The sequence below is a fragment of the Myotis nattereri genome (assembly GCF_964212035.1).
Source record: "Myotis nattereri genome assembly, chromosome: 1".
Taxonomy (NCBI): domain Eukaryota; kingdom Metazoa; phylum Chordata; class Mammalia; order Chiroptera; family Vespertilionidae; genus Myotis; species Myotis nattereri.
Window position 1 is genome coordinate 157,450,613 of NC_138075.1, and position 13,858 is coordinate 157,464,470.

Sequence of the window (13,858 nt, forward strand, 5' to 3'; positions counted from 1 at the left end):
GAGATTAAAATTTTAGTTTAAGTCTAAAATGCCCTAGCTCCAGACCAATATTATATTCTTTTTTTTTGTTTGTGTTGACTTTAAGATACTTATCTTAAGGCTTTATAAAAATATCATAATTTTTTTTCTAAGGATAGTGAACACTTTTATAATAATTTCTCTATTTCTCATAAGTCATGGCAAATGATGTAACCCCATGCCTGAATGCAAACTGAACTTGATCTGACCCACTAGATATAGTACTGTTCTACACAATAATACCTGGATGTCTTATATTTGTAAGTAGAGTAATAATCCAGTCAAATTAAATTATTTTTAATTAGTATTGTGTGAGAACCTATTTCATGGAATCCATTATACAATATGCCAAATCAATATACTGTGGTTTAAATAAAGGAAACAAGTTATTATTTATTTTTTCTTGTTTTTGTGATAAGAATATTTAACATGTGATCTATGCCTTGAACAGATTTTTAAGTGTACATTACAATATTGTCAATTATAAATACAATATTGTGTAGTAGATCTCTAGAACCCCTCATTCCCCCACACCAATCCCTGGCAATCATCATTCTACTCTGTTTCCATGAGTTTGATTACTCTAGATTCCTCATGTAAACGAAGTCAGCAGTATTTGTCTTTCTGTGACTGACTTATTTTATTCATTATAATGCCCTCTATGTTGTCATATAAGGCTGAATAATATTCCATTGTGTACGTGTATACACACATACATACATACACACATATGCATATTTACAGGTACTGAGATTGGCAAAAGTAGGGTTATAGTTGTGAGTATATGAAACACAGAGTTTATTCTTGATTTTGAAAAGATAATTTAATCTAGAGAAAAATGGGAAGAATTAAGAAAGAAAATCATTGGGTCATTTAGGAGAAAACATGCAATAACCCCCAAAAAAGGTGAGGCCGAACTTGGATTAGTTTAGAGTGGAGGCTGATATTAGTGGGGGCCATGGAGAGATGTGACTTTCTTTGAAAGGTAATTCTAGTGGATGTGGTGACAAAGCATATAAGGAGTACAAGCTTGACTCTAGATTTCTGCCCCATGTAGTAGTATGGTAGGTGATAAAATGGGGGCATCTAGAGGTCTCTATACGCTCACTTTTGTATATGCTTTGTTTAACATATCTATGAAACATTCAGTAAGAGATATCTAGTAGGCAATAATATAAGAAAGATGCTCATATGATAAGAGAGTTTGAAGAAGAGATTTCCTCAAAGTAAAAATGGATCAACAATTCAAGTATTCATAAAACATTCTTTCTCTGATATCAGAGAGGAAGGCAGGGAGAGTAATAGACAAATCAATTATCATGACGCTCATTCAGATTACATACAGAATAAGCTCAATGACAGGATGATAGAGAGATAGAAATAGACACAGATAAACTAATACATATAACATTAGAGATAAAATAAGTATATATTTATGTATTTAATATACATGTTTTACTTATATTGTTAGCACTTTTATTCATGTGCAAACACTAATTAGGAAATGAATGGATAATGAATGATAATCAACATATGTGCATATAAATCTAGGAGCTTTATTTTAAATATTTACAACTAGTAAAATTGAACTTTTGCATATGAGTGTAATATGATATTCTAGAATAGTCATTCCACTTATATTCTGTATCAAAGTAAGTTAATTGTGTCAGTCTTAAATTTTGTTAAACAGCTTAAAATCTACTATGCATCAAAATTCTTTAAAATTTATCTTTTCCTTCCCTCTCCATTATAAGATGAAATGGAATAGATTTTGGAATGGAAAGTCTTCATTTCAAAAATTGAGTACTTCTTCCATCACCAAAAGTTTCCACTTGGAATAATGAAAAAAATATCTGGACAAGCTACAGCTAAAATGAATTTCTGAGTACTGTTTACTCATTCTCAGTGGTCTGATAAAAATATTTACCCCAAAATATTAGCAAACAACAAAAAGTTTTCTAACAAGGGGGACACTTTAAGAAATTTCTATATAATGTCTCCACCTGTGTCCCTACATTCCATATAATACCTGTATGATATGCAACTGCCCAGGTGAATGCTTATGTTCTATAGAGTTTTACAAAAATTTGCAGATATATATCCTGGGAAAGCTATGATGTCATATTTAGAGAAAATGGTTCTCTATTCTAACTTCAAACTATTGTAGATGCACATTAATAACTTGCTTATTTTCACCTAAATCTTCTTAAGTAGCTTCCATTGTCCACAGGATCTATAAAGTCAGATAGAATTTTAATGTGATAAGATTAAAATTTGTCATTCTTTTTTTTTTTTGCATATTGATGTCTTCTTATTTCTCCTATTTTATTTACAATATATTATAATTCTTGCAATATATTTCCAACTCTATTTTGCATTTCAGTAGCAAATCCATTTGAATGTAATAAAAACAATCTAGATTATTTGCACATATTTTAGTTTATATTAAATAAACCCTACCTAGGCCAGTGCATTAGGTAGGTAGGGCTGCCATAACAAAATAACCACAGACTGGGTGACTTAAACAACAGAAATTTATTGTTTCACAGTTCTGGAGGGTGGAAGCCCCAAATCAAGGTATCAATGAGGTTGGTTTCTTCTTAGAGATCCCAGGCTTCTCTCCTTGGGGTGTAGATGGCCATCTTCTCCCTGTGTCTCCTGTCATCATCTTTTATCTATGAGTCTCCGTGTCTGAATTTCCCCTATCTATAAGGGAATACATCATGTTGGATGAGGGCCCACACTAATGATCCCGTTTTAACTTGTTTACCTTTGTAAAGGCCCTGTCTTCAAATATGGTCACATTTGAGGTACTAAGGGTTAAGTCTTCAACATATAAATTGTACAGGGCGCATTTCAACCTATAACAGCCAGACTTGACAATAGAACAAATCTATGTAGGTGTATGTATAGGTATAGGTATGTGAGTATGAGCATGTACATGTAGGTATATGTCAACTGTGTACATCAAGCGTGTCAAACTCAAAGGCTAAGAGGGGCCGAATAAACAAGGTTTAAGTTTATGAGGTCCGCAAAAAACCAAAAGCTTCAATTTTCATAGAAACATAGGTTTATTTCAATAGAGACATGCTGAATACAAAGGGCTGAAATAAATAAGTAATCGTAAACATAAAATAATAGAACGTTTTAATAAAATTAATATTTTTCTTAAACATTATCTTACCAGACACTGAATAACTGCACAAATTAATAAGCTTAACACAAATAAACCTATTTTCTTGTTCTCCGAAAGCGAAATATTTCCTGGTGCGCACACCAAACAAGTCAGTCCAAGACTAATGATGTGGCAATCGGCTGCTAAAATATTCACTGCTAGTATTAGTGGAGAGAAATGGTGCGCCTGTGCGTAAGGCATGTAAGGGAAATTAACGCAACACGATTATAGTAATCAGTCATTAGCGAACGTTGTAGTTCATTATTAATCATTATGTATAACAGGATATTGCAAAAATTAAGTTATGAAATTTGTATTAAAATGTTTCTTACATACCGTTATATTGTCTAGACCACAAAAATATTCATTGTGGGCCGCATGTGGCCCTCGGGCTGTGAGTTTGACATGCTTGGACTGTATATATGTATATATAAATATATATATATATATATATATATATATATATATATGCATATATGTGTATAATTTATAGTTTTCATTATGTTTGTTTCTCTTGGAAAATCTCTAAGAAACATGAAAATTTTAGACTATTATGTTTTCTATTTGTCTATTGCTTTAAAATTTAGAAATCTATATTTGTGATACCACATCACATTCCATTTGTATATTTTTAAAATATGGATTTGCCTATACTGTAGTATAGCAAACCTGAGGATCATCTCTTCCAGGTTAACCCCCTGATGGATTGATTGCCATGTGAGGAAAGACTTGGCATCAACAACTAGGAGACAGTAAGGCTGGCTTACCTCTCCCTTGGGCAGATCATTGCCCAATGAGAGTTTGTTCTAAATGGGTGGAATCCATGGTGATAAGCACCTTGGTCATTTCTACAGAACCTGATGGTAAACTTCACACTACAGGAAAGCTTGCACCAAAGACAAGTTTGAAAAATATCTGTCATCACAGTTTCCACACTTAGAGTAAAAAGTAAAACTGAATTTTCATAGTGTTTTTAACTAATCACGGACATCATTAAATAACACTCCAAATACTATCCCTCCATAGTCACATGTATCTCACCAAGTTTAATCATATTTTTGATTTATTAGAGCAATTTATTTTTTAGTTTTATTGAGCTAAAATTCATAGGCTATAAAATTTATCTATTCATAATTTATGTGCTAGACATACATTTAATTTGCCAACATTATAGCATTTATACTCTGCTTTCTTAAATGATTTCAATGGATATTTAGAAAGAGTTGGTGCTAATTGCCAATGTTTTACACAATGCCTCTATTTTTCTCCTCAGTGGCTGGATTTTACCAACAAGTGGGTCTTCTTTGTCCCATCTTCACAGGGACAGGGGCCACAATTTTTATCTATATCTCAAGAAGTGTAGTCTCCCTGCTAAGTGAACAGACAATAGGAAAATAATAGGAGCAGCAGGCAGACCAGCCAGGAAGCGATAGCAGCAGTACAAGGGAGGGACCAACACTGATTCTGGTAAGACTTGGACTAGATGGAGACGAAAGTTAGTTTTAGGACGCACTTTACAGATAAACTCAAAAGTGGAGAAAGGGTTGGGGAAGGAGGGTAAGTAAGGGACAGAGGAGAAATCAAGATTATCTCTCATGTTTCTCTGGAGCATCCAAATGGATGGTGTTACCCTATGAATAGTATGGAAAACTCTTTTTTGCTGTCAGATTTGTGAAGTCCAGTTAGGCATTCCTGTGAAGGCAATTAGAAATAAGCACTGTTGATCAGGGTAGAATTCATGGAGATACAATTTTGGGCATGACAACAGGCTCTTACTATTTAAAGCCCTGAACTTGGAGAGATTCCCTTGACAAAATGTAGGTAAGGAAGAGAGGAAGATCCAAAAATCTAGATATATTTCCCATAAGAAAACCACGTATGTATTTAATGGACCTTTAAAACACATCTATATCATAAAAGGCCCGTGGTTGTGATGCCATAACGGTGGAATGACCAAACAACCGGACACCAGGAGGTACTGGAACACCTCTTGGGCCCTCCCCCCACCCTCCCGGGGCGCTGGCAGCATAGTCGGAGCATCAAGGGTGCCAGCGGTTCCCTGGAGCATTGTGGGGAACCTGCAGCGTCCACGGAGTGTGGGAGGCGTCGCGGAGCAGCGGGCAATGGCCCTGATGGCAGGCTAGGCCTGGGGGACCCTACACGTGCACGATTTAATCATGCGCTGGGCCTTTAGTATTTCTTAGAAAATTAAATTGTTTTTCTAAAAATGCAATCTATATATCAGTTTTCATGAATACAACCAAATTTTTACTTTGGACTTATTGTGGAATGATAGCAAGTTTTTTTTTTCCAATATTCTTCCATTTGATTTTCTGTTCTCTCAAATTCACAACCATTCATATACTCTTGATTTCAGGAATTGTGTAAAGCAGAAAATTATATAAAATAAGACTTTTAAGGGACTTTGTAGTTTGCTTAAAAACAGTGATGCTGAGAAAAAACATTTTCATTAAAGTTTAATATCTGGATATGTGTAATCATGAAAGTGTTTAAAAAACACACCAAAGCCCATGAATACAGAAAATAAAGGAGAGTACTTGTGTCATTTTAAAGATGGGGCTGATGTGCCCTGACCGGTTTGGCTCAGCAGATAGAGTGTCGACCTGCAGACTCAAGGGTCCCAGGTTCGATTCCAGTCAAGGCCTTGTGCCTTGCTTGCGGGCACATCCCCTGTGGGGAGTGTGCAGGAGGCAGCTGGTCGATGTTTCTCTCTCATCGATGTTTCTAACTCTCTATCCCTCTCCCTTCCTCTCTGTAAAAAATCAATAAAATATATTTTAAAAAAAAAGATGGGGCTGTTGTTCAGCACTCTGTTGCATATGTTCTACTTATACCAAAGTTGAAGTTGACTTTGATCTGAATTGTGCCAACCAGTTCAGTTGAAAATTATGTAATTACTATATTATAGATGCTATTTTATAATAATTAACATAAGCCTGGAAACTGAATAACTAGACAAGAACAATTTCACACTCCCACCCTATCTATGAAAATGAAAACAAAAACAAACAAACAAAAAAACAGTGCTAGATCATGGACGGATGTCATTCTTGACCAGAGCAAATAAATTGTCCCTTTTACTACTCTACTGTACTACAGTCAGGGTTTTTTTAATCAAACACATAAATTGGGGTGGATTTATGGTTGGTACAACCATGTGATCATTCACACATTCTCCCTCTCTCCAGTTTATTTATTCAAGGGCATATAACTTTGTGGTTTTTATCTCTGTCAAAGATCTGCTTGATCTCATGTAGCAGACTTCATATTTCACAACTGCAGCAGCAACAGCAAAAATCCTTCATGGAGATACAGAAAATTTGAAACAAAGGTTTTTGTTATCAGAAAGATACCTACAAGAGGATTAAAGTTTTTCTTTCTAGATTCAATCTGTATGCAATATGCATTGTGTAGCTTCAGACACACCACATTTAAAACAGAACAACTGTTGATATGGTAATGAGCTGTGATGTATGGAGGGCTGTTTGAGAAGCAAATAAGACTTTATTTTCACTAGTAAAATATGGCATCTGAGAGTAGATTGTCTCTTTTCCTCAAAATGGGTAACTGTAGTAAAACTGAAAATGTTGTAATCTCATAGCTTAGGGTAAGCTTAGTTCCCAGGCACCTTTTCCCAAATTCTGAAGAGAAAATCTACTACTCGTTCAACTGAAGCCAGTCTTTGGCATCTATCAGACATAAATAAATTTATAGGTTGTAATAAGACTGCCATGTTCCCTAAACAGCTCAACAATAGCTCTGTTCCCTACACCACATTTCAAATTTTGAAAAACACAGGTGCACTCTATTCTATGGCACCTGCAGCGTGCCATATACTAGTATTCTAGGATCAGTGCATGGGCACATTTTTTCAGCTATATGGGTGTGAAGAAAGTGAAGCACGAGTGCAGGCCTACAACAGGAAACCAGGTTAAGGAGAAATGGGAGAGTAAGGTAAACATAATCAGTTCCATTTAAATCTTCTCAACATGAATTAACCATGTATCTTTATCTAAAATATGAATTTATACCGAGTGTTCACAGCCCTTTGTACCCATGCATTTAAAGTAGGGTGAGGATATGTCCCAGTGTGCCTGGAAGAGTCCTGGTTTATGGCTATTGTCCAGACATAATGATCACTAGCACCTTCTTTCATTTTCAAAGTTTTCCCATTTGGACAATAATTTTTGTGTTCATCCTATTTATGGGAGAGTCCATGGTAGCAGTGTTCCGCAGGAAGCAAAATCATAAAATATCAAGGTGAGTATTGAGACCAATTTCTAGTGTTATTTTAGCAGAATGAAGTTGAACTTCACTGAAAAATAAAATTAGCCTTAATTTTTCACCAATAAATTAATATGTTTGTAGCAACTGGAACAGGTTAAAAAGAAATTGATCAGAAATGAAGTTCAGCCTTCTGGGAGCCTGGTGCTAAAGAGAAGAGTAATGATGATGGGGCAATAGCAAAGTCAGGGCATGATTTTCTGAAATCAAGGTGGGTGGTTTTTTAAGGGACAGATAATGAGATGATTTCTTTTTCCTCAGGTGTAAAGTTTTTAATGAGGCTAAAAATGGTCTTAGAAATTGTGGGATAGATGTCAAGAAATAAAGCTAGAGTGAGAGTATATGTAACATAAGCTAAAGGACCATTAGAAACAAGCTCTGGGAAACATCTCTTTAGAGTGGCTCACTCATCATCATCACCCAAAATATTGGCTTAGAAATTGAATATTTGTGACTAGCACCTGTTAGAATTGAAGTTTTAAAAATGGTGGAGGCAGTGGTGGAGAGTATTTTGTAAATGTGTACTACCAAGCCCAAGACAAATTATGCTTATGTTTTTTTTTTAAATTTTGTTTGTTTGTTAATGCTCATCTGAGGATATTTTTCCATTGATTGTTAGGGAGAGCTGAAGAGAGAGGAAAAGAAAGAGAGAAACATCGATGTGAGAGAAACTTATTGATTGGTTGCCTCCTGTAAGAGCCCTAACCAGGGCTCAGGGGTGGGGAAGAAGGGGTGGGAGTGGGAGAGGAGCATGCAACCAAGGTACCAAGGTACATGACCTTGACCAGAACCCGATAGCAGAACCACCTTTGCCTCAGTCCCTGCCACTGCGGCTTCATCCAGAAGGATGTCCAGAATGACATCCGGAAGATCATTTGCTATCCGGTCTAATTAGCATATTATGCTTTTATTATTATAGATTATTATTTTGCTTAATTAGCAAAAAGGTATTGACCACATCTTCAATAGTAGCTGGTTGTGTCCATGGTAAGTCTTGGCTGTGTTGGCTTGTTATGAATGTTGAAGAGTAGCTGACCCAAATCTTGAACAAACAAATATGCATTCTTATCAAGTGAGAAGTGACGTGCACAAAAAAAGCAGAGTAGGCCACCCAAGATCTAATCACATTTAAACCTTATTACATAAAATTTGGATTCCCCTGAAACAAGGAAGAAAGAAAAAAAAAAATTCCTTTTCTTTATAAGAAGACCCAAACGTGGTCATCAAAACAGATAAAGACAGTCATTGAAAAAACAAACAAACAATTTTTGCAATGAAGTGGTGCCCATTAAGCAGATGCAGATAGAGGGCACTGGTCATAAAAGACTTGGTCATCTTCAGGTCTTTTCTAATTTGATTTATGTACATAAATCATCATGCTTATAGCTTAAGCATCCTAAGTGGAAAGATTTACATAAATTAGAAATTCATTGTATGGGTTATTTTTCTGTTTTTATGTACCAACAAAGTACAATAAAATAACAAGGTAAGAGAAGATTTGAGTTTCTCTTAGCCTATTGAAGTCTCCAAGAAGTCCTGATAAAAAATCATGTGGATATTAATGAAATTATTATTTACTGAGAATGTTTGACAATGTTAGTTTTTTTCATATAAAACACTGTTAATAGAAAACTATTCCTATGTAGAAAGCAAAATTATGTCAAGGAATATTCTTCAGATACACTGACTGACCTAAGACATGGTAGACTATATAACAGAACAAACTTAGACTATTCAAGTTAACCAGAGAAAAAATTATGAAGGATATTTGGGTCATTCCAAAGAGTACACATTTTTCATTTCATTTTAGAAATCAAGGTTGAGACTCATATTACATGAGCAGTACATTATTTTAATTATCTCTAAATTAAATACATTTTAGAAATAAAAATATATGCATTAACTATTCCTCCAGCATTTTTCTCTTTTTTAAAATGCATATTTTCAAATTGATTCAAACTATAAGAAATTATTTTGTAAGATTTTTCTTCATGAATGCTGCTATTTAAAATGTAGCTTTTTTATTTTTAGATATCACCTGTTACTCATGTACCCAAAGGCTCTGTGGCTGGTGTTGTCTTATTGATTATTTGCTGTTCTTTCTAGTAAAAGAGCACTGCCTCTGGCTTTCTCCTCTGTGAGCTCAAAAGACCCAACATTAAACTTGGCATTTATACAGCATTTGGTGACATTATAAAAAGATCTGGCTATTGGATTTTGATAATATTTTATCTCTAAAAAAAGCATAGGAATGAAAATGTCAATCTGTAAGACATTTTGAAAGAGTTGTTAGTTTTTATAAGTTTCATCATGATACAAAAGGCAGTAATCCTTGAAGAATCTATTTTTCTTCCACAATAAAAGGAACAACAATGAGGATAAACTTATTTCTTTAACTCAAGTCAAAGCTATCTATAGAGAATTGCAATGTGAAGAAGACAAATGTTAACTACTCAATGTAGAGAAAACTATCCATACATTCATGGGCATCCTAATCATTTACCCATGCAGCCTGGATACTTTTAGCACTGATAAATCCTAATAATTATTTTTAGCTTCACTGTACACACTTCCTCTCCATGTCTAGTTCGGTCATTGGCACATCAACATCTTCACCTTTGGTTGCTGTCACTCACAACACCACCAGAACTGGCCCAATTCGCTCAATTATGGTAGTTTCTAATTTTTATTTAGTTTTTATTCAGATTATGCCACCCACAGGTACATTTTCCTGCCTTCAATGTGACAGGATGTTTCAGAATTTTCATATTGCTAAGTAAGTCTTCTCTCTGTTATGGAAGAGCTAGAGTTGCCACTGATATGCAGGTTTAAAAATAATTAATCTGCTCCTTAAAAGCATTTAGTATTTTGTTAAATGCAATGATAACATTTAATTTGTTGACTATTTATTAAGATCCCTTAAAAATATAGTCTATTATCAATGTTTGGTTGGAGATTAAGCTACCATAAGATAAAGACTATTTTGGTTTAACTGGCTTTATAAAAAAGATTGATATAATGTCATATCCTGTTAGGTGTTTCATTAGACATTTTAGGATTACATGTACTTAATATCAGATATTGGCTAGATGTTTTCTAATAGTAGGTAAATACTATTATATATGCAAATATTGAGAGATTGGAAAAGCACCAACATATCCAACCTCAGAGTCCATCAAGATTTTTTTATTGTAAAATATTTGTAGACTCCTAAGTTAAGATGCTATCTTGACAGTCAGAAAGGTTGTGTGGTAATATGAAAACTACTTATGATATAATAAAAATAGCCACTCTTTATTGAGTACTTACTATGCAACAGGAACTTTGCATAAATCATTTCTTAGTTTTACAACAATGCCTCAAGGTATGTACTTCTGTCATTCTCATATTACAGAAAAGGGAATAGAGGCTGTTGTGGTTTAGGGAACTTTTCCACTGTTATATAACAAGTACATAGGACTGAACATTGAAATGAAGGCCCTCTGATTTATCAAGTTCATGAATTCTTACTTCACTCACCGACATTAACACTACTGAAAAAATTAAAAGGCAAAATGTGAAATGCTGCATGCAAATCGACACCATTTAGAAAACACTGGAAAACTTGGAAAGTAAATATTTGATGTGGTAGTGAGTAAACTTAACAAGCACTTCTTTTCTTAATTATTTATGCAATAGATAACAATGGGGCAAAAAGTAACTAGGACAAGTTCAGTTGAGGCACTCATTCCTTTTAAGCGAAAGGACTTGGATTAATCAAGTGGATTTTGTATCATTTAATTGTTCATAGGAGAAGCATATAATAACCTGCTTAGGACTATGCAGGCCTGGTTGTTAAAGGAACTCTCGATGACAACCTAAAAAAGGAACTGATAGGAAATGAGATGAGCCTCAAAAGACTGGTATTATTATGTTTGTAATAATGAAGGCATTAGCACTGTAATTGTTAGAATTTTATCTGTTCCATCATGAAATAAGGATCTAGATAGCATGCAGTAATTAAAGATTGACTTTGATTTAGATAACCCACTTAATTGCATTTTTAATTGTAGTATAAAAATTTCATGAAGTACCATCTAAAAATGCTGATGTGGAAAGATTAACTAATCAAGATCATGCCGTTATATCTGAATTACTAGAAAGGTACCATGAGAAGTAGATATAAAATACATCTCTCAGCACGTAAATCCCTGTAATCACATCTCACCTCCTGGGAACAATGTATAACAAATTAAAGCTGGTTCACCAAATGTCATACAATCTGGCAGCAAGATTCTAATTGATGAAGAAACAGCTTTTTAACGATTCTTTAACAACCATAGAAAATTTCAATTACTGGGAATTGTGACAAAAACTAACTGAAGGGGACAAAATCATTTTTACTAGTTATCTTGAACAACTCAGAGGTCCCACTGGACACTTTCTGCTCTATTTACATTCTACTCTGTTTAGCTTGGTTGAACGGATGAGTAGCTGACTTGTTTTACTATGAAATTTTAAAAGAAAAATTGTGTTCAAAATGTTCAAGTTATGCTCAGAGAAAAACATAACTTGACGTTACCAGACTTGCTAGGCCTGGATTCCCACTTCCCTACTCCCACAGTCTCACCCACCATTGCTGCTCTCCTGAACTCAGTGATCAATGTTAGTCTTGAAATGAGTTTAGATTAAAGAATGTGGTTTTATTGGTGCCCCTGCTGTCATTTGGTGTTCCCTGGTCTGCCAATCTCCATTGCAGTACTTACCACACTATATTTTTTAAATGTAAATATATTTTCAGTAACTTCCATGACTCAATGAAAGACACTATGTGTTCAATAGATATTTTGATATAAAATAAATTATAATTGCCTTCCATTGATTGATATCCTTAATGTTGTAATATATATTGCTGTTCTGAACATAATAGTTTATATCCTTCCCAAAAAAAGTACACACACACACACACACACACACACACACATATACACACACACACTGATGAAAGACAATACATATACATTGTTTTGTATATTCTAAATATTACAAAGTATATCTGGAACCAACCTATAGTGATTGCTAAATATTTAATTTATGTAAGAGAAATGTATTAATACTATTTTAGACCTTTATATTTTAATTTAATTTATCCAGAATTATAAGGTTTTGGTAAAATTAGAATTATCAGCAAGTAAATTTGAGAGATTACTAGAAAGAAAAAATAAAAGGCTTGGAAAGAAGACATAATTTGCCATAGCTGGTTTTGCTCAATGGATAGAGTGTTGACCTGTGGACTAAAGGGTCCCAGGTTTGATTCCGGTCAAGGGCACATGCCTGGGTTGAGGGCTCTATCCTCAGTGGAGAGCATGCAGGAGGCAGTCAATCAATGATTCTCTCTCATCATTGATGTTTCTATGTTTCTCTCCCTCTTTCTTCCTCTCTGTAATCAATAAAAATATATTTTAATAAAAGAAGACATAATTCATTAAAAAATGAAAAAACAATTTCACATCATGTTTGACTAAAGGTTATTGGATTGTCCTAAATTCTATTATTTTCTGAGATTCTGCAGAAGTTAAAATTGTACTCTCATTCTATTTCTAATCTCATGTTTTCTTCCAAAATAGAATATTAAAATTAGAGAAAGCATAAATTCAACTTGAAAATAGGATTATATACTCATAGTTATCAATAAATATTTAAGAAATTCTTTTCTCAATCCCTACATTTGTTTATAATCACACATCCACTGTCATAGATAAAAATTAAGAAGTAAGGCTGCCCAGACTTTTTTTTTAATTCAAGTGTTTACTTAGCAAATATTAAATCTTCAATTCTGTGTTTTTGGGTTTTTTTGCAGTGTTGGGGAAACTTTACTGTACATAAAACCCAAAAGAGATTGTTAAAAATACATATTCATTTGTCCTACCCATGTTAGATCTGCAATGAGGCTCTGAAGCCTGGAAAATAATGATATAACATTATAAACCAGTTCTATAACAACATAGAGGAAGTACCTGCCATTTTGATCATAGAGAGCACTAATTTCAGTTACTTCACCTATCACCAAAAAAACTAGAATTAAAATTTCCTCAAACTATACTAGTTAAGATTAATTTTTAGCTAAAATTGTCAGATTTGCAGTAACGCTTTGTCATCTGCTCCTCTGTTAGATGAAACACTGGACGTCTAGAGAGATTCTACTGGGTGTTGCTTTTGGAAGGTTGCATGGGGGAAGGTGACTGTTTATGAGCTCAGAGTAGGCCCTTGTGCAGTTGTGTCCTGAAGGGCATTTGAAAATAATATCTGGATGATAATAAGTTAAAATTTTCAGGAATAGTTATATAACTTTAGGATTCAGGTATGTTTGGGATTAAGAAA